We start from the raw sequence: 14482 nt of genomic DNA, 5'->3' as shown, positions 1-14482 counted from the left end.
ACAAGAAAGCAGTATCTTCTATTATCATCAGTTGGGATTATTTGATTGCAAGCAGTAGAAAATCATTCTATCCAAATCAAGTAAAATAGATTCTATTGAAAAGATATTTGAAACACAGAATCAAAGGGATACTGAAAAATCAGAATTAAAATTATAGAAACTAAGGTATGTCTAGAGTCCAGAAAGTAGAAATAAAATAACATTCCCATAGTAAAGTGATTATAATAATCAGTGTCATATTCTGGGATGAGTTAAAAACCCACCATTTTCAGTCTCATTGTCCTTCTGCTCATGATGCATTTTGGGGAAGTAACATGTTAGTCAAACATAGAAAACATGCATTTGGTTAGAGGATGTAGAGGGAAAAGGACATTTCTCTAAATGAAAAATGAAATTGGATAGGGTAAGGAAAAGTGAACTCTAGACATTGAAAATATATTAAATATTTGCTATATATATATATATATATATATATATATATATATATATATATATTCCTACTTCACTGTGAAAATAAGTGATGCTTAATTACTTATGTGATATTTATAAAGTTTGAAAATATCTTAACATGACTTCCAGTTTAAGCTTAGAAGATGTCATGAACTATAAAAGGAAAAGCTGGACATGCAGCAAATCAATGACTTATATTAATTCATCAAGTAACAGATGGCTGTTTTAAGAAAGAGACACCTGCAGGGAGAGACAGGAGCTCAGGATTTGCTACCTGAGGAAGATACCACTGGGCAACATAAGATTTGATAGAAATGTTAAACTAGAAATTTTGACAAATTTCTACAGGATGAGTATAAGCTAGTGAGAGAGTAAAAATCTCTTGGGAGATGCAATAATAGGGGGATTCCCATTCTTTTCAAGGCTTTTTCCTCCAGGAACTCCACCAGGCTCTCATGTGGAGGATTTCTGGGGCTGAGGGGCAGGGCTGGAAGAGGGCATAGAGGGGATAAATGGTGATGGGAAAATTAAAGTAAAATAAAATAAGAATCCTGATAAAGCTCACCAAGTGAGGGTGGAGATTGAAGTTCTTCTCCCTGGGAGTAAGGCTCAATCCACAGGGAGTAAAATAGAGATTGAAGACACAGGCAAAATCCCATCACAGGAGGAGGAAAGGAACCCCGCCCAGCCCCAGTCTCCCTGGCTTGCTGCAGCTACCATAACAAAATACCGTAGACCGAGAGGCTTAAGCAAAATAAAGTAAGTTTATTCTCTCATACCTGTGGAGCCTAGAATGCCAAGATCAAGGTGTCATGATGAGTAGTTCCTTCTGACACCCCTCTCCTTGGATGGCTACCTTGTCCTCAGTGCACATGTATCCATGGTGTCTCTTTGTGTCCAAATTTCCTTTTCACATAAAGATACCTGTCAGATCAGATTAAGGCCCATCCTAACAGCCTCATTTTAACTTAACTACTTCTTGAACAGCCCTATCCCCAGTCACGTTCTGAGATACGGGAGCTTAGGGCCACACATATGAATTTTGAATGTGATCGGGCACAATGTAGCTCATAACACTGAACTAAGAAAGAAGAAGAAGAAACGTCTTACTCTGCAGAGAAGAGTACCTCAAGAAATGGAATGAGAACACGAGATCACCTATTGCAACTAAAAAAATAAATGGGGAGAATAAAAAAACTATACCTGTGGAGGGAGACATCCACATTTGCAAAGGACACACTCAGGAGACACGGGCTGGTTATGCACTCCAAAGACTAAGGCTTGCTCAGTACATTAGCACATGCTCCCCTGCTCTACACCCACCACCACACTGACAGTCTCTGGCAACAATGCAGTGGCTTCCAGCTGGGAGACCTGGGAAACAGAGGTGATCTCTGAGGAGCATCTTAGGAAAAAAAAAACCCAAAGCCAAGTGTGGATAAAAAAATGTCACTAAGGGAATCCAAGCCTTACAGAGCCCAGAGCAACAACAGACTTCAAATGCAAGGATTACTTCAGACCGGATTAACACAAATCCTCACTTTACAAGCCCATTAACTCCCTATCTTTTTTCCGTATTTAACATGCTCAGCTTTCAACAAACAGCTATAAAGGATGCCAAAGGAAAGGAAAAATGTTTGAAAATACAAAGTAATGATCACAAAAAGACTCAGATATGGTACAGATATTGATATTAGAAGATTTTAAAATAACTATAATATGTTGAAGGCACTAATGGAAAAGATAGTCATACATGCTAGATCAGGTAGGTAATGTCAACGCAAAGATGGAATCCATCAGGAATAATCAAATAGAAGTACTAGAAATTAAAAACAGTAACAGAAATTTTAAAAAATGACTTTGATTGTCTCATCAATAGGCTCAAAAAGCCAAGGAAAGTTTGAGTTAATTTGCAAATAGGGAAATAGAATTTACACAATTTGAGATGCAAAGAGAAAAAAGAATAAAATAAAAATACACCAAAAACAACAGAGCATAAATGACATGCAATATAATAGCAAATTGAATATAGCATATATGTAATTGGAACACTAGAAGAAAAAGGAAGTGCAAACAGAGCAGAAGAAATATTTGAGAAATAATGGCTTTAAAAAATTTAAAATTAGTGACAGACATCAAACCACAGACACCAAAACAGATAGAACACCAAGGAGAATAAATAGCAACACAGGAAACAAACCAGGCATATCATATTCAAACAGAAAACAAAAGAGAGAAAGAAAATTGTGAAGGCAAACAGGGGAAGGGTGGGTGACGGGGTGTCCTTAAATGCAAAGGAAAAAGATAAGAATTTCAAGAGACTGATCACTGGAAACCATGAAAGAAAGTAAATAATGGAATGAGATCTTTAAAGTTTTTAAATTAAAAAAAGAAAAAACTTTCAACCCAGAATTCTCTATTCAGAAAAAAATACACTTAAGAATGAAGAAGAAATAAAAAGTTTCCGGGGGGCAGGGGTGGGGGGGCGGGGTGGGAAGCTGATATAGTTTATTGCCAGTGGACCTATCCTTGAAGGAATGAATATAAAACAATCTTTTTTCTTCTATTTAAATTGCTCTAAAAGGTAGCTGACTATTTAAGGCGACAGGACATTGTATTATTTTTATAGCATATGTAAACACTTCATTAACAGAGAGACTTTTTAACTATGACCTAAATTCTGTGACTACCTACTGGTAACCCTAAAATGGCAACAATGGGTAAGGGGGAGAGATCAACCAAAGGACTTGTATGCATGCATATAAGCCTAACCAATGGACACAGACACCAGGGGGTTGAGGGCATGAGTGGCGGGGGCGGGTAATGGGGGATAAGGACACATATTGTAATACCTTAATCAATAAAGAAAAAAAGTCAAATAAAATGGCAACAATGGGAAGATATTTTCTTGACTTGATTGGTTAATATAAATTTATAATTTGCTTCAGATTGATTTTGAAAGCTTTATTTCATTAGCTTCGTCCCCAAACATTCTGATGTTTTCATTATAATTACATCTTTCACAGTGTACCTTTGCAAATGTGACTCTCTTCAAACCACACATAACCATTTGGATAGAGTCTACACTCTTTAGCATGTCACAATTAACAGAGGATTTCTAAAAAGCAACTTGTTGAATTTCTATGTCATTCTTAGTAAAAGCAATTTAACCTCTTTCAGTCAAATGAAGTGAGCACTTCATTATAATATATACAAATGTGTGGTAAATGAAATGATAAAAGAGGCATCATACAATACACATTTTAAGCAGTTTGATTAATATATTGATCATTTAGAAACAATTGCAGCCCTTCCTTTCTATCCAATTAGCATACATCTTGGTTAATTTGTGCTTTATTGAAAACATAATTATAAAGCAATTATGAGAACTTAAAATATCATTAACTTTGTCCTCCATGGATTTAACAACTTAATAAGACTCATCTAAATTTTGGAACTTCCCTTTAAAATCAGCCAACATATAAAAGAAAACATATACACACAATCAGTAGCACTTGTTCATCTCTTAAATCATTTCCCCAAAAGTATCTTATATGGTTTGTCACTTTTAATGTTTTTCTGATCTCCAGTTTTTTTAAAAAAAATTATTAGCATTCCATTGAACATTTGACTGGATTTTTTTCTTTACATTTCTCAAGTTTGCTATGTATAAGTAATTGTCACTATATTCGTATATTTATTTGATATGCATATACATAGCATAAGTTGCTGTGGAATTACTGAACTGAGAAAATAGAATCTGTTAGCATTGGTAGAAAAATTAGATCATTGATTTAAAAAAACTTGAAGTTTTAGTCTATTGAATCAGATTTTAAGTTTTGAATTTTCTTGATTTTTTTTCCTCTCAACTTTAACATATTCACATCTTATGGAAAGGAAAGAATATTGAATAAAATTAACTATGCAACTTTAAAGAAAAATAAGACAGTTTTTCTTTTCTGTTTTAGTTTGTGGAAATTAATTGTATCAGGCTGCAATTTAATGATGGGTACTAAAGACATGTTATTTTGCTATTCTTCAAAGTCACCAAAACTAGCCCCAAATAAGAAAAATAGAAAGAGAAATAAAACTCTCTTGGAACTGGTAAGTGGTAATAACACATAAACCAGAATCTGATATTACTGCCAAATATTTCAAATATGAACAAAAAACAAGGGACCTGCTGAGAAAAAGCAAATTCTTCTCATGCAATTGTTGAAACGAATGCTTTTTTAAAACAAGTGTTGTAATTTCTTAAAACCTAGAGTGACAAGATCAACATCTGGGGACATACTAGGTGTTTTCACAACATACCATGCAAAACAATCATACCTTATAATATGTGCATGGTGTTATGTTTATGACAAATTTTACTGATGCATATATCCAGAGAGAAGATTTATGTTTTGAAATACAAATATATTTATGTTTTTTTAAATATATTCCTGGATGAAAGATTTTTTTTTAAATTTATTTATAGCTTCATGCTCCCTCTCTGCTTTTCCCTAATTTTATTAGTTGTTTTCTTACTCAGTTTAGCTCTTTTTTGCCCCAAAGAACAGGTGGATTATACTCAGTGCCTCTTATTTAACAAGGCACAGGAATATGCAATTCATGTTATAATGATATCCATCAAAAAAGTTAAAACATAATAATGGCAGTACTTAGCGGGCTCATATCAGTTATCTGAATATCTCACTGAGATGGAAGCGCTCTCCCTCTGACAAATGAGGTGTCTACATTTTATTGTCTGTTTTCCTCCTGCTTCTGTGCATGTTTTTGATTCCAAGCAGCTTTTCAATATCTGGTTCATTTGTATTTACTAATGAAGTTTTAGTCTATGTTAGAACCTCAAGCACTTAAAAAGTCATAGCAATTTGCATCATGCCAACATATCTCCAAGTTTTCATTTTAAAGTGGCATCTTTAAAATCGCTACAGTACAGTATGTTCTTCGACTGGCATTAATTTTGGCACAGGCTCAGAAACAGTTTCCTTTGTGATTGAAGTTGGATGTTACTTTGGTTTTGGCTTTAAAGCTTCTTCTGGCCTATATTTTGTCTTCCTAATACATTCATCTCAGCCAGGCTTTCAAGCTACTGAAAACTTATCTGGGTAGTTTTTGTTTAAATTAACCCTCATTTTAAGTTAGGTTTCATCTTTTTTTATGTTTTTATTGATTTCAGAAAGAGGAAGGAAGAGGGAGAGGGATAGATGGAAACATTGATAAGAAAGAAGCATGGATCATCTGCCTCCTGAACACCCCCTCCTGGGGATCAAGCCTGTACTCCAGGCATGTGCCCTGACCAGTAATTGAACCAGAGACCTCTACCTCCTGGTGCATGGGTCGACATTCAACCACTGAGCCACACTTGCTGGGCAGTTTTATCTTTTAAGACTAAGATTAGAGATGCTTTACAATATTAGATAAAGGGAGTTTTTCCTCAGAAACTATATTTGTCTGTTAATATTTAAAATGGTTAATTTTTATCTCAGGAGTTTAATAGTATATAATGACTTTCTTTTTTGCAATTCTATTATTTTCTTTCTTTCTCTTAATTTCTCTTTTTCTGTCTTCTTTATACTTTAGCATTAGAAGCAATCTAAACTGATTTAATGAACCATATCAAAAATGATGATAGTTAAAAAGGGAACTTCTGAAGTGAAGGAAAAAATTGGAGAGTACTAAATTTTTAAAAAAAAAACAGGCTTTTAACTCCCCCTCCCCCAAAAAGGGTACATATTTTTATTTCTAGCACTTTTTTTGAAGAAACTTTTATTTTTTATTTTTAAAAGTTTTAAATTACAGTTTACATTCAATATTATTTTAAATTAGCTTCAGATATCCAGCATGTAGGTTAGCCAATAATTTACTTTACAAACTGATCCCCCGATATTTCCAGTAGCCAACTAGCACTAAGCATAGTTATTATAATATTATTGACTATATTTTCTTCAACATTTTCCTGGACCCATTTAATTACAACTTGATATTAGCACCTAAAAATATTATCAGTAACAACAATTGTAACAATTGTATAACAAACATCAAAAACAAATTTTATTGCCCTGGCCAGTGTGGCTCAGTTTCTTGGGCATCCTCCTTTATACTGAAAGGTTGCCAGTTCCATTCCCAGTCAGGGTACATACCCAGGCTGTGGGCTTGATCCCTGAAAGGGGGGTGCAGGAGGCAGCCAGTAGATGTTTTATTCTCACGTTGATGTTTCTCTCTCTTTCTCCCTCTCTCTTACTCTCTTATTATATGCTGGTATTATTCATTTTCCAGAGATATGCCCATATTTTCTAGTTCTAACTGAATCTAAACATTTATGTCTATAATTTTGGGCTACGTGAGTTATCAGGAAATAGTACTAGGTTCATGAACTTTGAAGTCATATTGCATGAGGCACCCCTGTTCCTTCTCTGTGGTTAAGGAGGAGCAGGTTGTACTACACCGAGTAGTACAAAGATGGCATAAACTTTAGACTGTTTCTTCCAGACCTTCCTTTTCTTAGAAAACTTGCACTTGTAAATGTTTTCTCTTCCCCATTGAGACATAAATTTTTCTCCCAGCCACTTGCAAGTTTTATAACACAGAGTGTTATGCAAGGACCTTGAAGCCATCCTATATAACAAAAGGCTAATATGCAAGTTGACTGAACAGCAGAACGATCAGTCTCTATGATGCACACTGGTCAGCAGGGGGCAGACGATCAACACAGGCGCTGCCTCCTTATGGTCAGTACGCTCCCACAGGTGAGAGCTGCTCAGCCAGAAGCAGGACTCAGGGCTGTAGAGTGCAGCAGCGGTGGTGGGAACCTCTCCCACCTCTGCTGCAGCACTAAGGATGGCCTAAGCCATCAGTCAGACATCCCCCGAGCTCTCAGACTGCTAGAGGGCGCAGGCCTGGCTGAGGGACCCTCCTCCCCCCCCCCCCCCCCGAGTGCACAAATTTCATGCACCGGGCCTCTAGTTTGAAATATGATCATCAGGAAACATAGGATCACTATCTCCCAGTGTCTTCAATAAGTACCAATACACTGATCCCCCTCCCCGCTACTGTCCTCCAGTACCTTTCCACCAGCTCATTTCAGTGCGTACAATTCTCCTGTCTTTTGTTTCAGCAGAGTTGAGTTCAATCTCTCTACCTTGTTGCAATAGTCTCGACCATTCTCCACACAGTTGCCTATTTCGTTAACTAAAGTTTCTTTCAAAACTTCTCCATTCTGAGAGGACACTCAGACTTTTCTTCTTTTGTCCCCAGCCAAAATCTAGTCTAGCTTCATACTGACCGTAATCTTTCCAGGGAGGCATCTCAGTCTTCTTTCTGGCTGTTTGGTAAGTAACTTTGTTTTTCTCTACTGCTTTTCAAGAGACTGGATCATCCCATTGGAGTCAAATCGGAGATAAAATACTTCCATGGGGATACAAATGAAAACGCCATGGGAACTGCAAACAGATGATACTTTTGGATATAACCCTGCTACAAGGGAGGCGGGGGGTGGGGGTGGGGGTCAATATAATAAGAAAATGAATAATGTCCAATTCGGAAGGAATAATTTTAAAAGACAAAGAGAAAAGTAAGCAACGATGTAAAGTGCTGTTTTTAGCAATCAATGATAATTACCAAGAGATGAATAAAAAGCTTATAATTCAATCCCTTTGTATCCCAACTCCAACAGTAGTTTAACTCCCAGGGTTGGGAATAGCAATGGTTTAACCTTCCCCTCTCACTGTTCCTCACAAGTGTCTCATTCTCATTTCCTATATTACCCGCCTGATCAGCATAATCACCACTCCCTTGAAATTACCATAGACTCTCTTGCTTATTTATCATTCTATCCACTCCTGGTAAAATAAATTCTGGTTAAAGCAACTCTCTCTGCTCTTTTACCTGCACCCACATAGGTGAACTGTCAGGATAAAAACTCAAAACCATTCTAAGTGGTGTCTTTTTCAATTCATGTTCAATAACCTCAAAGGGGACCTTAGTACTACCAGCAATTCTACCATATCTCCCCAATCCTTTAACTCTCCCACTCTCTTTTCTAAATCAGTGCCTCTCAAACTTGAATGTGCATATAAATTACCTGAGGATCTTGCTAACACAGACTTGGATTCAGTAGGTCTAGATCGGACCTGAAATTTCGTATAGTAGGTGATGAATATACTGCCAACCTGGGGCTCCTGCCCTGAGAAGACTTCCAGGACAGAGTCTCTATTTCAAAGCATTACCATCTCTCCCCCTCTTTTTCTTTAACTTGATGACTCATTCATATTTCAATGAGAATCAGACAGAACTTTGGAAAACTTATTTCTCTAAAATGACCAACCCACTTATATCTGTACTAACATAGTCTGCTTCCCTTCTTTTGGGATTAAGCTTTAGACTACTATTTTTTGTACCAACTGCATTATTTTTCTCGGGATCCAATTCCTTTTCATGCACACAGGTCCTTCAGTAATTCACCTCTTTTATCTCTGTTTCCTCAATTATATCCCTGTATCCTCATTCTTCATTCTCAAACACATACTATATGAGGTAGTTTATCTCATTTAGGGAAAAAGAAGTCTATTTCTTCATTCCACAGCCTCAGCAGTGACTACACATTCTCCTGCTCTCCCCTTTAGAGAAAAACTCCTTGAAAGTTTGTCTATATACTCTTTCTCAAATTCTCCTGCCTCCCTTTTTTCTTGAACCCACCAAACAAACCATCCTTTATACATTTATAATGTACAGTCACATTGCTAATCCACTGACCAATGTTTAGTATTTATTTTACTTGGCCTGTCAGTAGCATGTAATGTAATTAACTCCCCCTCCCTGTCTTTAATTTCTTCACTTCACTTCTGGAAACAACATTCCCGTTTCTCTCTCTCTCTCTCTCTCTCTCTCTCTCTCTCTCTCTCTCTCTCCCTTCCTTGGTGTTATTTTTGGTTCCTTCCCATCTCTGTAACCTACAAATCAATGATTCTCAACATTGGCCACAGACTAGAATTACCTAGGGATTTGTTTTTAATTGTTTTTAACAAATACTTGAACCTTATCTCTAAGGAATCAAATATAATTCATACATAAGGCATGGGACCAGACAGGGCAATGGTGTTTTATTTTAATATATTAATTTGAGAAAGAGAGAAAACGATAGAGAGAGAGAGAGAGAGAGAGAGTTGTTTCACTTATTTATGCAGTCATTGGTTGATTCTTGTAAGTTCCCTGACCAGGAATTGAACCCACAACCTTGGAGTATCAGGACAACACTCTAACCAACTGAGCTATCTGGCCAAGGCCAATGGTGGGTTTTTCATATCCCATGCATTTTTAAAAAATATATTTTTATTGATTTCAGAGAGGAAGGAAGAGGGAGAGAGAAATAGAAACATCAATGATGAGAGAGAATCATTGATTGGCTGCCTCCTGCATGTCCCCTACTTGGGATCGAGCCCACAACCCGGGCATGTGCCCTTGACTGGAATCAAACCTGGAACCTCTCTGTCTTCAGGCCGACGTTCTATCCACCGAGCCAAACTGGCTAGGACATATCCCATGCATTTTTAACAAGCATCAAGGACTGAGAACCACTGTCCAGTCTCAGTTTGAACCACTTCTTCATCCAGAGTCACCCATAGGTGATGTTGTTTTGCAAAAAAGAAAAATTTTCTATCCAGGTGTACAAGAGAGTCAGACATCAGGAATATTGATTTACCAAATAAAAAACAGTCATACATAGGAACACTGATTTACCAAATAAAAAACACAACACATATTTTAAATAGGAAAAAAACTCACAAAATTATCAAAAGTACTAAGTTTACATTAGTCTGCTCATGGCAGGAAAATAACAACTGTCACAAATTATTACATTTATGAACATCATGCATATCTTCAGATATCAGTATATCATAATGCAGGGATGATTTTCTTTTGGTTATGATGTCCAGGTTTCTGAGCAATATTGAAGGTTTTATTATTTTAAGGACCAGAAGCAATTAAGGTAATCTTGATATTGGCTTAATCTCACGGTGTAAAATATTTTTGTTTGTTTTTCTTTTTTTTCTTCTTGTACTGCATTTTTTTTAAATTTCTTTATTGGTTAAGGTAATACAAATGTGTCCTCATCCCCCATTAACCCCCAACCTCCCCGACACACACACACACTCATGCTCTTATCCCCCTGTTGTCCGTTTCCATTGGTTTGGCTTATATGCATCCATACAAGTCCTTTCCCCTTATCCCCACCCTCCCCTACTTTCTCTCTGGGGATTGATTTGTTTTTTCTAAGGATTGTATAGGAAGTGCTTCATTATCATGGAAACAGGGTAAAGTGTCAGTTTTTGCTTCCTTAAGTCTCATAACTTTAAATATTATCTATAAGAAAGATGCTCAATCTGTACCTCCAACATAGACACCTGTTGTAAATGTTTCCCTCCACGTCCCGCGTGGTTCAGGGTTCAGGATCTGGAAGAGGAGCCGCACACAAATGAAAGAGAAGAGACAAGAGATAATTTGGGAATATTGAAGGGCCAGGCAGGTAAGTCCAACTCAAGAGGAAAGACTTCCACTGGTGCTTAGGCAGCACCAATCTTTTATTTGGGAACCACCCATAGTATAGCCCTTAGGCAGGAGGTTCCAGTGACACACAGACTATTTTTATCAATAAGAATTTACATGATTAAAGGTGGGGAGGTTGCTTCAACTACCATTATCTGGATTAACAGAGGTGGTGCACAGCTCTGACCTTTGCTAGGGCTTCAAAGGTCACCAGCCTTCTGGGTTCTCTGTCTACACCTCTCTGCTAGTGAAGACAATAGGCGGTTTCCCACAGACACCTCTAAATTCCTGACTTGTATGTCCTAGTTTTCCCTCAGCATCTACCACTGTCTCATTGCCATTTCAAATTTCACGTATACAAAACTACCTGTCCCCAACATGTTTTCCTAAAGTCACCTCTAAGTCTGTAAATGCAACTCTCTTTGTCCAAGCACTCAAACAAAAAAATATCGAAGTTGTCTTTAATGTCTCTCCTTTTACCTCACATCTAATCCATCAGAAATATCTTGGCTTAATCTTTCAAAAATGAACAAAATACCATCACTCATCTCTTCATTGCCACCACCCTCGTTAAAACTATATCATTTCTGACATAAATTAAGAACTCATTTGCTTCCTAATGGTTCTACCTATTCCTGTCTCTGTTCCTGACAGACTATTCTCAATAGAATAATACAGCAACCCCTTTCAAAGGGTAAAACAAATCATATTTTTCTTCTGCTCACATAACTCTGCTTAAATAACTTCTTATCTCAGTGCAATCATGGTGGTTACTTGTGACCCATCTTCTCATCTTTTCCTACCACTGCTCACTCCAGTGATGTGCCTCTTTCCTGTTTCCCAGTCACCCTGAGCACACTCCTACCCTTAAGCCCTGTATCTGGACTCACTGTTCTCTCCACCTGAATACCAAAGATAGAGCCATACGCAACTCCTTCAAATCTTTGTTCTCATGTCACCTTCTCAGCAAGGCCTTTCTTGAGAAATATATTAAAAGCACAACCCATTCTCTCCACCCCTGCTCTGCTCATCCTTCCCTTACTTTGCCCCACAGCATGCATCACCATTTGACAAACCATTTTTAATGAGTTTATTTTCTGTGCCTCGCTGCCCTGTACACACTGCAATGGAAGATCCATTGAGGGCAGGGACTTAGATTTGTTCAGGACAGAACAGCGCCTAGACTGGTATCTGGCACACTATGAAGCCTCAATCAATATTTAGTAAACAAGCAGATACTTGAGTCTGCAGAAAAATTAGCCCCACTTTCAAATGTTATGAGCTCCATATTCATTCATAGGAAGGACACAGTCTGTTTATTTGTTTTGTTTTAATGACTTGAACTGCCATGTGCAAGGAAATATGAGGATACTTAAATCAGTGATCTCCCCCCTGAAGACCAACCTTAGCTTTAATTCCACAGGTGAATTATTTATCTTTTGCATATCACACAAACACTCAAACCCTCTTCTTCCTGGCCAATCCCCAGCACACTCAAAGAAATAGAGTCCTCAATATTTTGGTAGAGACCTACAATGAATTATCAGATAAAGAAAGGAATAGTGAAGAGAAGAGCAAACACCAGTGTCTGGGGTTGTCTCTCCCTTTAGTGTTCTTTTATTTACTAACCTCCAACATGCTAATTCTGAAAGGTCTCACATGCCGTCCCCTTTAACATTGTCCTAAAACATCTCCTTAAAAAAATGCATTGGACAAGGTTCCTGGAGCACAGAAGGGTTGAGTTGTCCTGTGGTAGCCTGTCTGGTCTCTTGGCATTTCTGGGACTTCTGTTTTTCATAGATTGTGCTGCTGCTGCTGCTGCTGCTGCTGTTACTGTGCTGGAGTTCAATGGCAAAGCTCTGCTGTTTTATGGAACATTTGCCTGGCCATCTAGCTAAGGAGGACAGGGTTCTGCTGTTGAGAGAGCAAAGGGAAAACCATGGGAAATGTTGGGGTTTATGTCGAGGCCAAGAATCCCTGTGATCTGTCCGCCAAATTAAACTTCTTTCAACGGAGCTGGAGCAGTACCGACACCATCGTACATGCCAGGGGGTGTAGTGACATAAGAAGGATTTGTTCTGCTTGGCCAAACATGCTTCCCAGGGCGTGTGGCAGCAGTTGGCTCCGCTGGTGGTGGAGTGTCCCACTGTGAGCCCAGGGTCTGCACAGGCGGAGTGAGTCAACTCCTGCTTATCTGGGACTCTAGGGGGAGGGAGCAGGGCAAAAGTAGACCCCTTTCTTCCTAAGAAGGTGAAGAGGAAGGTCATAGGATCCTTCTCCCCTTTCCTAAAGCGAGGGAAATCAAGCTCATTGATATTCCTGCCCACAGTACTTTCTGTTATGCCTATGTGGTTAGCTGGCATCAAACCACCTCCCAGACAAAACAAAAGACTAAAGAGGTTGTTGTGCTAAAACTACCTGCTTTCTTCTCTATTTTATTTAGCTCATTGGGATCTTCATTTCATCCTTGCTTCTCATGCTATAGATATATTTTAATTTATCTAAGAGAGATTTCAAGGTCATTAATATTCATATTTTGAAGGTCACAAGCCCGCTCTGTCAAATTTGTAGTTATGGAGGAGTCAGCCTTTAACCTTTCTAATAGATATTCCATAAAAATCCATAATGGCACATAGTAGAGAGGAAATATTTCATTCAACTATTTCTTTGAAAAGCAATAATCACTGCTGGCACTGCTGCTTTACATCATGACAGGTATTTTTCTAAGAGTGACTAATTCTATCTAGGAATTTAAAAATCCTCGTATTCAGAATGATGAATAAAGATTAAGTAAATGCTATGTCACATTTTATAAAATATCTTTTTGTCTTAATCACATAATCTAAGTGTACATTCATCAAAAAAATAAACACTCTCCGATAAGCATCCATCTATATTTCTACAAGCATTCATACACAGAAAAAACATATAAAGAAAGCAAATACACCTAGCATTTGGGCAGCCAAAAAAGGCATATATATGTACTATTACAATTAGGAAATTAGATTTTAACCATATATATATACCTTCTGTTATGCCATATATGGAGGGGGAGAGAGAGAGAGAGAGAGAGAGAGAGAGAGAGAGAGAGAGAGAGATTGATTTTGAGAGAGAGAATGGGAGAGAGAGAGAAACACTGATGTGAGAGAGAAACATCTATCAGCTGCCTCCTTCACGCCCCCTACCAGGAATCAAGCCCGGCAACCCAAGTATGTGCCCTAACTGGCAACCTCCTGGTGCACAGGACAGTATCCAACCAAACTGAGCCACACAAGCCAGGACACCTCTAATGTACTTGTAAACATAGCTAACATATGAGAAACCAGGTGGGATCATTATAGGTCCAGGACCTCCGCATTAAACAGTGTGTGCTAAAAAAATAATCTCACCATGCCGACAGGTGTTTTTTGCTTTTGTTCTTTAACCTTATTCCGTAACATTTAATTTCCAACAAATACAGATTGTCATCTGTTCACATCCT

This window comes from Myotis nattereri (genome assembly GCF_964212035.1).
Source record: "Myotis nattereri genome assembly, chromosome: 1".
Taxonomy (NCBI): Eukaryota; Metazoa; Chordata; class Mammalia; order Chiroptera; family Vespertilionidae; genus Myotis; species Myotis nattereri.
Note: the sequence above shows the minus strand (reverse complement) of the source record.